This window comes from Passer montanus, unplaced genomic scaffold (genome assembly GCF_014805655.1).
Source record: "Passer montanus isolate IOZ18808 unplaced genomic scaffold, ASM1480565v1 scaffold20, whole genome shotgun sequence".
Taxonomy (NCBI): Eukaryota; Metazoa; Chordata; class Aves; order Passeriformes; family Passeridae; genus Passer; species Passer montanus.
In genome coordinates, this window is record NW_024366592.1 from 12,312,828 (window position 1) to 12,322,555 (window position 9,728).

At 38.6% G+C, this 9,728-nt stretch overlaps 1 long non-coding RNA gene across 1 annotated transcript; it reads left to right on the forward strand.

The window, feature by feature from the left end:
* Window positions 1-1,166: 1,166 nt before the first annotated feature.
* On the forward strand, window positions 1,167-9,312 carry LOC120501618. Its single transcript, XR_005627357.1, has 5 exons — window positions 1,167-1,353; window positions 4,264-4,404; window positions 6,705-6,937; window positions 7,824-7,899; window positions 9,181-9,312. It is a non-coding gene; the product is annotated as an uncharacterized LOC120501618 (long non-coding RNA).
* The last annotated feature ends 416 nt before the right edge of the window (window positions 9,313-9,728 follow it).

The window sequence follows — 9,728 nt, forward strand, 5'->3', positions numbered from 1 at the left end:
GCACACACAGTTCATTTTGTTTCTGTTGGGACCCTGTCCAAACAACACCCTTTGTTAATGAAATTTCATCTTCATGAAGGCTTTAGGTATCTTCTAGAGTAGATCTCCTTTTACTTACCATACATCCTACTACTACTCATGTAGTAAAGCTAGCAGGGCAGGCATGGGTTAGTTTAATATGTGATGCAGCTTTCAGGAAACCCCAGAATGTAGCATTGTCATCCTCTGTTGGTAATAATGATGAAGGCAGTCTTAAATGCAGGGTTTCTCTTGCCTGTTTGCCTGTTTTGATGATAGCACCTGTTTGTTATCTCATTTGTGAAAAGTAGAGATCTGAAAGATGAGTTAACACCCTTTTCTCCTCAGTGCAGAACCATTCTCTGTATTTAATTCTTCCCCAAGCCTATCTTATCAAAAAGCTCATAAAAAATGGCACCAGCCAAGTAAGTTCACTGTTAACGAATATTCTTTGATGCAGTATTTCACTATGTTTTTAATGCTGTTTTTTATAGCTGATCACACATTTTTTCCTAGTGAAGATAGGCTATAAAATCATATCTGGCAAAAGGAGTTTTCCTGTAACTTCTGCATTTTGTGGAAGATGATTTTCTGCACTTTTTTTCTGAGAACCTGGAGCTGAGCAAGACTAATCAATAAATGCAACTGTACCAGAGATCTGGACTGCAGAGAAATACCCTCACAATAAGAAACCTGTAGAAGCTGTTGCAGCAAGATGATATATGGTTTGCAGAAGCTCTGAACATCAGTTATATTTATCCCACAAGCACTGACCAGTGTGGCCATGCTGTGAGAAGTGCAATCCCTAAGATGGACTGGTAGAGAACTTTGCTGTAATTTCACTGCAACATCAAAACTTACAAAAATGTGTGTACAGATATTCCTGTGTCTCTGTCACTCCACTGCTTTATTGAATTAAAGTTGTGGCCCTTCAGCTTCTCTCAGCAGTTCTCTAAGCAGAAACATGGGATCCAAGAACAATTCTACCTAAGAAAGGGCTAGAGATGGAGGATTATCAAACTGCAGTGTGTGAGGTGGGGAGTGGCAGAAAGAAGCTCCTTTTTGGTACAATTTCTCACTTCTCTTCCTCTGTGAGTTAATGCCTTTCTCCATTCATGCTTCACTGATTCCCTCTCCCACTAGGCTCAGATCCTGCCTCTCAGCAGCCAAGGAATATAGGGAATAAATCCTGGATGCTGACAAGGAGCGCTTGAGATCAGGAATCTCAGTCTGCAGGGTGAACTGAGAAGCTATATACCCTGGCTGAAGTCTGCCGAGGCTCAGAGGAGCACAGCAGCATGCCAGATCCTCCCTGCATTTCAGCATATCAGCCTGGTAAGTGTCCAGCAAGGGTAAGTGTCCAACTGCAGTGCTGCTTTTGTGGTACACTATTACAGTGGCTTTACTATAGAACTCATTTCAAAACCAAACCAGTTTCCCAAGCTAATGCAGAACAAGGCCTTGAAGACAAATAATGATGTATTTATATAGTGTATTTCTTTTTACCAGCAAACATGAAAAAAAAAAGCACATTGATCCCAGATTACAATGTTAGAGATGCATGAAGAACATCTGTCATTATGACAGAGCCATAAATCATCATGCTGAAGCCCTGACATGCCTTTTTTCATTGGCAAAGTAATTTTTAAAAATGGGATATAATTAGGTTGCTTAGAGCCGCATATTATCTATTTTAAACCGATTATTTTTCTTATGTGAAAACTGTTAGGTGAAACACACTGGTTTGGTGTTGGTTTTAGATGAAGCTAATAAAAAACCTGACCACTGTCCATCACAGCAAATCAGGGTGCTGCTAGGAACTGTCCCATGTGAAGGAATTCTAAAGAAAATAAACCTGTAAGTGAAACCATGCTGTAGGTGCACCAGCAAACCATCCTGACGTGAAAGACAGATAAGTAGTAATAGGCCAGCATTATCTGCATAAGGAATCCTCCAGTGACTTGAATATCAAAAAGGCAATCCTACAAAGAGTGAAATCAAGGGCATATTGTGGAAGCATTGGCCTGCTTGGGCAATCCTGACCTTGATTAGCAGCTCTTCTCCCATGGGAAAGCACATACCAAAGGGTAAGTCTAGCCATAAATACCCGTGCTTTGATGTAGAGCCCAGAAAACTGGGCTGTGCATTTGTGTGGGATGAATGATAAGAGCTAGAAACACCAGCTCTACTTTTCTTGGTTTTGTAGTTACTTTCTCTCTCTTACTAGCTGGCTGTCTAATTGATCCTAAAACTTGTACACAGAAGAAACATATAAATACACAAGCGAGTTTTATAGAGACAATCCTGCTTGATGACAAAGTGGTGGTCTGTTATTCTTAATCTCAAAGCATATAAGTGAGATGGGTAACAAAGCACTGGCATAAACATCTAGGGATAAAAGTAGAAAGAATGAGTCGAAAATGAGTTACAACTTTCCTGGAGCATAAAATGGGTTGTATAAATACCAAGAAGTTAGAGGAAGAGAAGGGCAGAGGCACAAATAATAGACAGCCAGAGTTGAGGGAAAGGTTTTATTAATTTTGCTACTTTCTTCACATGCACATAAGCATCAATGATAAGTACTTAACAATGCTATTTTTTTAAAACATAATGACATATGCCAGAGTAGGGAAAAAAACAAGTAAAAGAATGTTGGAATAAGTGAGATGTACACAAGTCTCTAGTGCTTGCTGAAATTCACTTAATACCTACTGGGCTCTTGACTTATCTCTGAAAGTTCCTGAAGGACTGGGTAAGTCACCAGGGCCTACAGCAATTTTGTACCCTAAGATGGAAATGCAGTCAGCATCACACTTAAAATTTTTGGTAATTAGCAGAAATCTGGCATTACAATATCCATTTTGCACATTCTTTTAAACCAAACTTGGTTTAAAGCCTTGCTCTTCCTTAATTCTTCCCATCATGGCACCTGGGTTTTAAAAAAAGGAAAAGAAAAATTTGGTGACTTTTTTATTCTTAAATTTGGTGTTCACGGCAGGCTTAGATTTTGACACAATTAAGAAGTTGTTGGCTGATTGCAGGGTTATAACCTTTCCTGCTTTTAAAAATGGGAAAGGAAGAGCCTAGGAAATTACAGAGGACTCTGCCTAATGTCACTACTGAGAAAGATAATGAGACAAATTATTGAGAAGTAAATTCATACACGCCATGAGAAGGTGATAAGAAGCATCCAACATGAATTTGTCAAACTAATTTAAGTTTCTTCTTGAATAAGGTAACTGGTCCAAAAGATAAGGAAAAGCAGTTCAAATGTCTGTATGTAAGACCCAAGATGTATCTTGACCTGAGGAAGGCTTTTGATATCATCCTTCATGCTCATAAATGAACTGGGGAAAACTGTTCCATTTGAAATCATTCCTAATTCAGTCCACTGTCAAAAGTAAGCCTAATACATGGTGGTTGGTAGCTGCACGTGGGGATGTCTTGCTCAGTTCCTAATGGATAGGGTTCTGTTAACATTTCAATGAAGATTTAGATGACAGAATTAGAAATAATTATATACCTATAAGCTTGGTAGGTGACAATATGTAAAGATTTGGAGAATATGCTCAAGGACAGAATTAGAATTCAAAAATATCCTGGTAGGTTGTGAAATCCAACATGAAAAATTTGAACAAAGGCGATCGCAGAGGGCTACATTTGGGAGGATGAAATCAAAAGCATAACCACAAAATGCCACTGCAGATAAAGATCTAGTGATTAATAAGGGCCATGAATGAGCCAACAGAGTGATGCTGTTGAGGAAAAGAGATAAATGTAATTCTAGATTTTCTTGAATTGTCTACTCATGACAGTGTACATAAGACGAGATAATTAACATGGTCTTCTGGGCACTTGTGAGGCCTCAGCTAAAATACTGTTTTACTCTGAGGCACCATAATTTCAGAAATGTGTAGATCAGCTGGAGGCAATCCAGAGATCAACAAGGATGAAATTGGAACATTGGATACATAAAGCAAGGTTGCAAGTTCTAGTTTTGTTTTAATCTTAAAAAAAAAATAAATAAAGGTTATATGGTGTTCAACAGTTTTTGGGTACATAATAGGCTATTACAAAGAGGTTTTATGGTGTTTGATGCCCACTAATGACACACAGAATGTCAAAGAAACCTTTTTCAGCTATACTACAATAATAAGACAGTAACCCATTCTAACTAGAAGAAAAGATTACTGCTGGAATATATTACCCAAGAAGATTGTAAATACTTGCCATTATTGATTTTAGATACAAATCAGAGAGACTGCCATCTGCACTTATCAAGACAGTTGTGGACTTTCTTTGAAGCTGGAGATGGCCCAGGTGCATGTTTTGTAGCAGGTGGCTGAAATCACTGGAACTGTGACAGAGCATACAAATTATTACAAGGTAATCCATAACATATTTTCACTAAGAAAGCATTTGAAAATTCCATGTGAGGTTCTAAGCATATTCAGTTGCTGTTATGGAATATTGCACAGGCTGTTCTTTAGTACTTTTTTTAACATCTTTCCTTGATTTTGTGTTGTGGAATTTTTGGTTTGCTTTTATTGAGGAATAACAAACTACATAACTCCTTGAGATTCTATCCAAATCTGTACTTCTATGATTCTTCTATGTGCAAACTACTGTATTTTTCTGAGCTGTTGAAGAGCTCTGCAAGCACAAGTTAATTATTAGACTGGTTATTTTGCCAGGGCAGTAATGACCTAATCATTTATGATAGTGCTCAAATGAGGAATTAAATAAACATATCCAGAATAAACACAGATCAAATAATCTTTGCCAATGGAAAAGGACAAAATCTTGTTGTCATGCCAGTGGGTCTGCAAAAAAACAGCACAGATATAGACATCAGTAAAACTAACAAGTGCAGGCTTCTCAACCTGAGAGAAATTCTGTTTTAATAATTCTTTCTATTCAAAGTTTTAGGACATTTTTCTATTTTGGAAAATTGGAAGAATGGGAATGAGGAAAAAAAGTAAGTGTTTTGAAAAGGTTGGAAAGTTTTAAGGGCTTGAATTATAATTGAGCATTTCAACATTGAAAACCCAAAATGTTGCATGGTCATGGTGCATCACACATGTATGTATGTGTGTATATATATATGTACACATACATATCTTATCTAGAGGAGCACAGAGGCCTCATATACACAAGAAAATGCCAACCAGAATTACTATGTAAGTAAAATAGCATTCTGAAATATGATATTTTTTGTGCTAGCTCAAAATAAATCTCTTTAAAATCATACAAAGAAAAACTGAGCAAAGCCATTTATTTTTATATTTCATTTTTTTAGTATTTAAAACTAAGTTTTTTTCAGAAAATATGCTCTTTGTTAGAAATTCAAACCCATGTAAAACTTCTGACAAATTCTAGTCACTACTTAATGTGAAAATAACTGGCTCAAAAATGTCTTCTAGAGAAATCTGTGATCATCAAAGTGGACTGTAGTGTTAACAAAAATATGACTGTAAACTGGAAGTGTTTTCAGTCACCATTGTTATTTTAATCTAGCAAAATATGATCCTCAAAGATGGGATCAGGGTTATGACTCCCAGAATTTTATAAATATTTCATTTCAGTGTTTATAGGTATACCTATATCAACTGGTGAATATCAACTGGTCCTTTAGTTCTTTTAAAACTGTAGTGGACATTCAGACACCAGAATAAGCATTTCATATTGCACACGAACTTCCTCTCTTATAAGAAAAGCACTGGCACTCGTGAATTTTGATGTGCAAATGGATAAATACTGACAGAATACATATGGCTTGCATCAGGTATATCATTAGACACCCCACCTGTGGATCCATGGCAGTAAAAAAACTTGCAGAATTTCAAAGACCCTGGTACTAAAATGTTAGGTGTCAAGGGCAGCCTTAATCCCACAGTACAGGGAGGGACAATTAGACAATGGGCATTGGAGTAGCTGACCTTTAAAGGTCTCTTCCAAACTGAGCTCTTCTGTGACCCAAGAGGAGAGAACTCAGCTGAGCTGAGCGTGCTCAGGGCAGCCCCAGCGAGGTGATTTCATTGCTGGGACCTGTAAATATGAAGGTGGACTCTTTGCTTTGCAGGCCAGGGTGTTGGTACAGCCCCACTGCACATACCAACATACTAAAGTGTCTTAAGCGGCTTAAATAGCTTTAAGCAGCTTTGAAGGCTTAGATACTGTAAGCTTATAAAGCAGTTTAAGCTGCTTAAACCACTCTAGGACTTTAATAAGGGCCCGCGATGCTGCTCCTCTCCTGATGAGTGAAACAAAGCTGGCTGCAGCTCCCCCACCATGGGCTGGAAGGATGGAGCTGCAAGGCTGCCACAGATCCAGCAAGGGATCTGCTGATATTGACGTACTTTGTCAATGATGTTGTATGAAATAATGCATCATATACTTTCTCCCTTTGTTTAACTCATTGTTACTTTCTTTTCTCTTAACTACCTCACTTCCCCAGCCACTGCTGTGCCTTTTTTCCCTATTTTCACCAATTTAGCTCAGGTTCTTTCAGTATTTCTTTTCTGCCTAATTAATTTTTCCTAAGAGATCAGTGGGCTTTTCTTACTGCAGTGATACCTTTTATGAAGAAAACACATCTCCATTCAGCCTATTCAATTCACAGAGCTGGGGGTAATTGTTCATTTGTATCAGGCTGGTTTAACCTACATCTAATTTTTTTTTCTCAGAAGAAGGGCATGAGTTGATAGAAGCATTGTGGAAAAACCCAACAGTGTAATCCCAGGAAATACCAGTGGCAGTCATTAAGTTATCACCTACAAAATCAGGAAACCAGATGGGAGAGCATTGTTCAGAAGAAGGAATACAATGCACTGAATCTGTGTTGCAGTTTCTGGCATTTTGGAGATTTCATAAAGGATGGAGGAGGAGGAAGCCTGGGAACAGCTGTTCAGAAAAATGGGTAAATTTATGTTCCTACACTGAATCTCTTCAGGGCTGAAAGGGCTTTGTTTTCAGTTTTTACTCCATCTGTCTGAATTTGGGGTATGCTGTGCAAACCACAAGTCATGTTGTTCCTACCAAAGGATGTAACACCCCCTCCCTCTTATACAGAAGACAGCAGCTGAGTGTAGGTTTGGTTTGGTTTAGTGACAATTCACTTTGAGCTCCCATGCTAATAACCAGGGCAGTGGTGATAACACACTGGAGCACTTGAATCAGATGTGATATCCTTGCTGCAGAGGATCCTCTCAGACTGCATCACTCCATTTTTCTCGTGTTTGAATTCCCTTTCCAGTTCCTTTACAAGGAACATTCTCCTCTTCCTTTTCATAACCTTCACCCATTTCCTGGGGCTGTATCCTAATTTCTCAGGTGTTCTCTCTCTTCTCAGCTTCACTGGGCCCGTATTTTTCACAGGCTTATGGAGTCCCATCACAGGCACCTTTGTATATATCACACACTTCAATCACAATTTAGCTAAGAAATCTAACTACAAATCTTATCATAGTCAAATAATGTGTTTGAAAGACTTGAGAGTGTAGGCAGGAAGAGGGATAATGGTCAGCCCTACTTACTGATCTATTTTTTGCTGATTATCTATTTTATGCATTCCTAAATGATGTTACCTATCACCATAGTGCGTATTGAACATACACATTGTTGAATGTGATGTAATTATATAAGAATCATTTAACACTTTCATTAAGGCTTGATTTATAACCAAAAGTTATTTTTTCTAGTATCCTAAAAGCGTGTTTGTCTCCATTTTTATTGAAGAAAATTATTTGTAGCATGATCTATTTTTTTCAAGTCATCAATGCATTTTAATCTCTTCTCCCATTTAGCCACCTCTCAATAATTACTTCCTTCAAAATGTGTTCAAAACCCCCACATATGATGTCAATAGGATTCACTGGCTTGGTAAGTGATTGAATTATTTTTTTCTTAAATATTGGTTTGATATACTCCCATCAGGTGACACCACTGGTAGTTAACAGATTTATTTGTAGTGCAGTATTGGAACCATGAGGACATGGTTTCCTTGAGTTCATGACTTGTGGCTACATCATCCTCCTAGTTGTCCCAGCTTCATCTCCAGTTCCAGCCAGTTTTGTAGCAAAATCAGCAGGTTATGTGGACTACCTGTGGGCTTTCTGATCAGTAGATCAGTGTTAGATGCTTGGTGTCAATACAATTCTCAGGCTGGAGAAATTGAGCCCCATTCCTTCAGCTTCAACAGTAATTTGAGTCTTGTTGTTCTCTAGGAAGCTGCTCACTTGCAGCAACAATTAATGAGGGGGATTGAGAAGGGTAAGGTTGTGAGCAAGGAAAAGTCATCTTTTTTAGCCCTGAAAGCTATATGAAGTCATCTGTTCACAACTCATGCATTTTCTTTGCCATATATGCTATTACGTCTGCGGAAACAAAGGTCCTACTCATGTTGCAAGAGAGTTTGGGTAGTCTCACAACGGAAGGATTTTTTTAACATTTGTAAACCAGAAAATAGAAACCAGGCATCAGGTTATGTATACAGGCCGTGGTTTGGCAGACATTTACACTTATGCCCAAATTTCAATTGGAACTTCATTTCCCTTGATTTCCAGGAAACATCAGGGTGTGTTAAAGTTAACTTGCTTTGAGGTGACAGCAGCACTGCATGTTTGCATGGCTTGATAAAAAACTGTGCTCACCAGAAGTATTTTGTTGACTTCATTAAGCCTGGTGTGGTCACACATCTGTGCTGATCCATTCACCAATGGAGAAGGAAAGCTTTCAGTGCTGCTGTTGGACTAGATCACCAAGTGCTGGCAGGCTGCTGGGGTCGTGTTGCTGGGCAGATTATCAGGTGTTGGCCAGTCACTGAGGGCTGCTCACACAGCAAAAATGTACAGGACAGCAGACTCACCCTTCCTTCCTTCCCCAAAGCGAAGACAACTGTCTCCTTGATGAGTCTGTAGAATTACAGGTGACCTTGCTACAGGACAGCAAGGAGCTTCTATAAGCCAAATTGTAAGTTTTTCTCATTCTTCCATCTCCTTCAGCATTTTCTCTCAAACCTTGATGCTCCCACCACTGTTTAATTTTTCTTTTTTTTTTTAAGTCTTGTTAAGCCGAAATAAAACAATAGCTTATTTCAACTTCAAAAAATAACTTTCATTTACATTTGTTCCTAGCTTTTTTTTTTTTTTTTCTTCTTTCCAGCTTTGGTGGCTAGCTTCAGCTAATAGATGACACAGAATATTGCCTGAATCTATTACATTTCTGTGAACACCAAATGCCTAGATTGTAAGACCAGCCCAATTCTTTGCTCTGCTGGAAGTCATCTTAAGAGGTAAATAGAGTTTAAGATTTTATGAAGAAAGCCACAGTTCCCACTCTACCAATATTAATTTCATGCATTCCCACCTCCATTCTTCATTCTGTAATTGGGCTGTGCTTCCATCTCCACCCACATCCTGCCTTGACACATATCCACGTGTGGATGACAGGGGCAGTGACAGGTAAGTCAGCCAGCATGCAGGCTGAGTCACTCCAGGAAGACAGACTGTCATCTGGCAACTAGGATGGAGAAGAAGGAAGTGTGCCAACCAAACAGGTGATCTGAGCAATGCATGGCACCCCACATGCCAAAACAGAGGTTGCACAATGTTGGATATGACAGAGAACTGTGAAGAAGAACACAATAATGCATTTCCAAAATGGCCTTCATAGTAGGAATTAAGAAATACCAAAACTCAGCCTATTTGTTT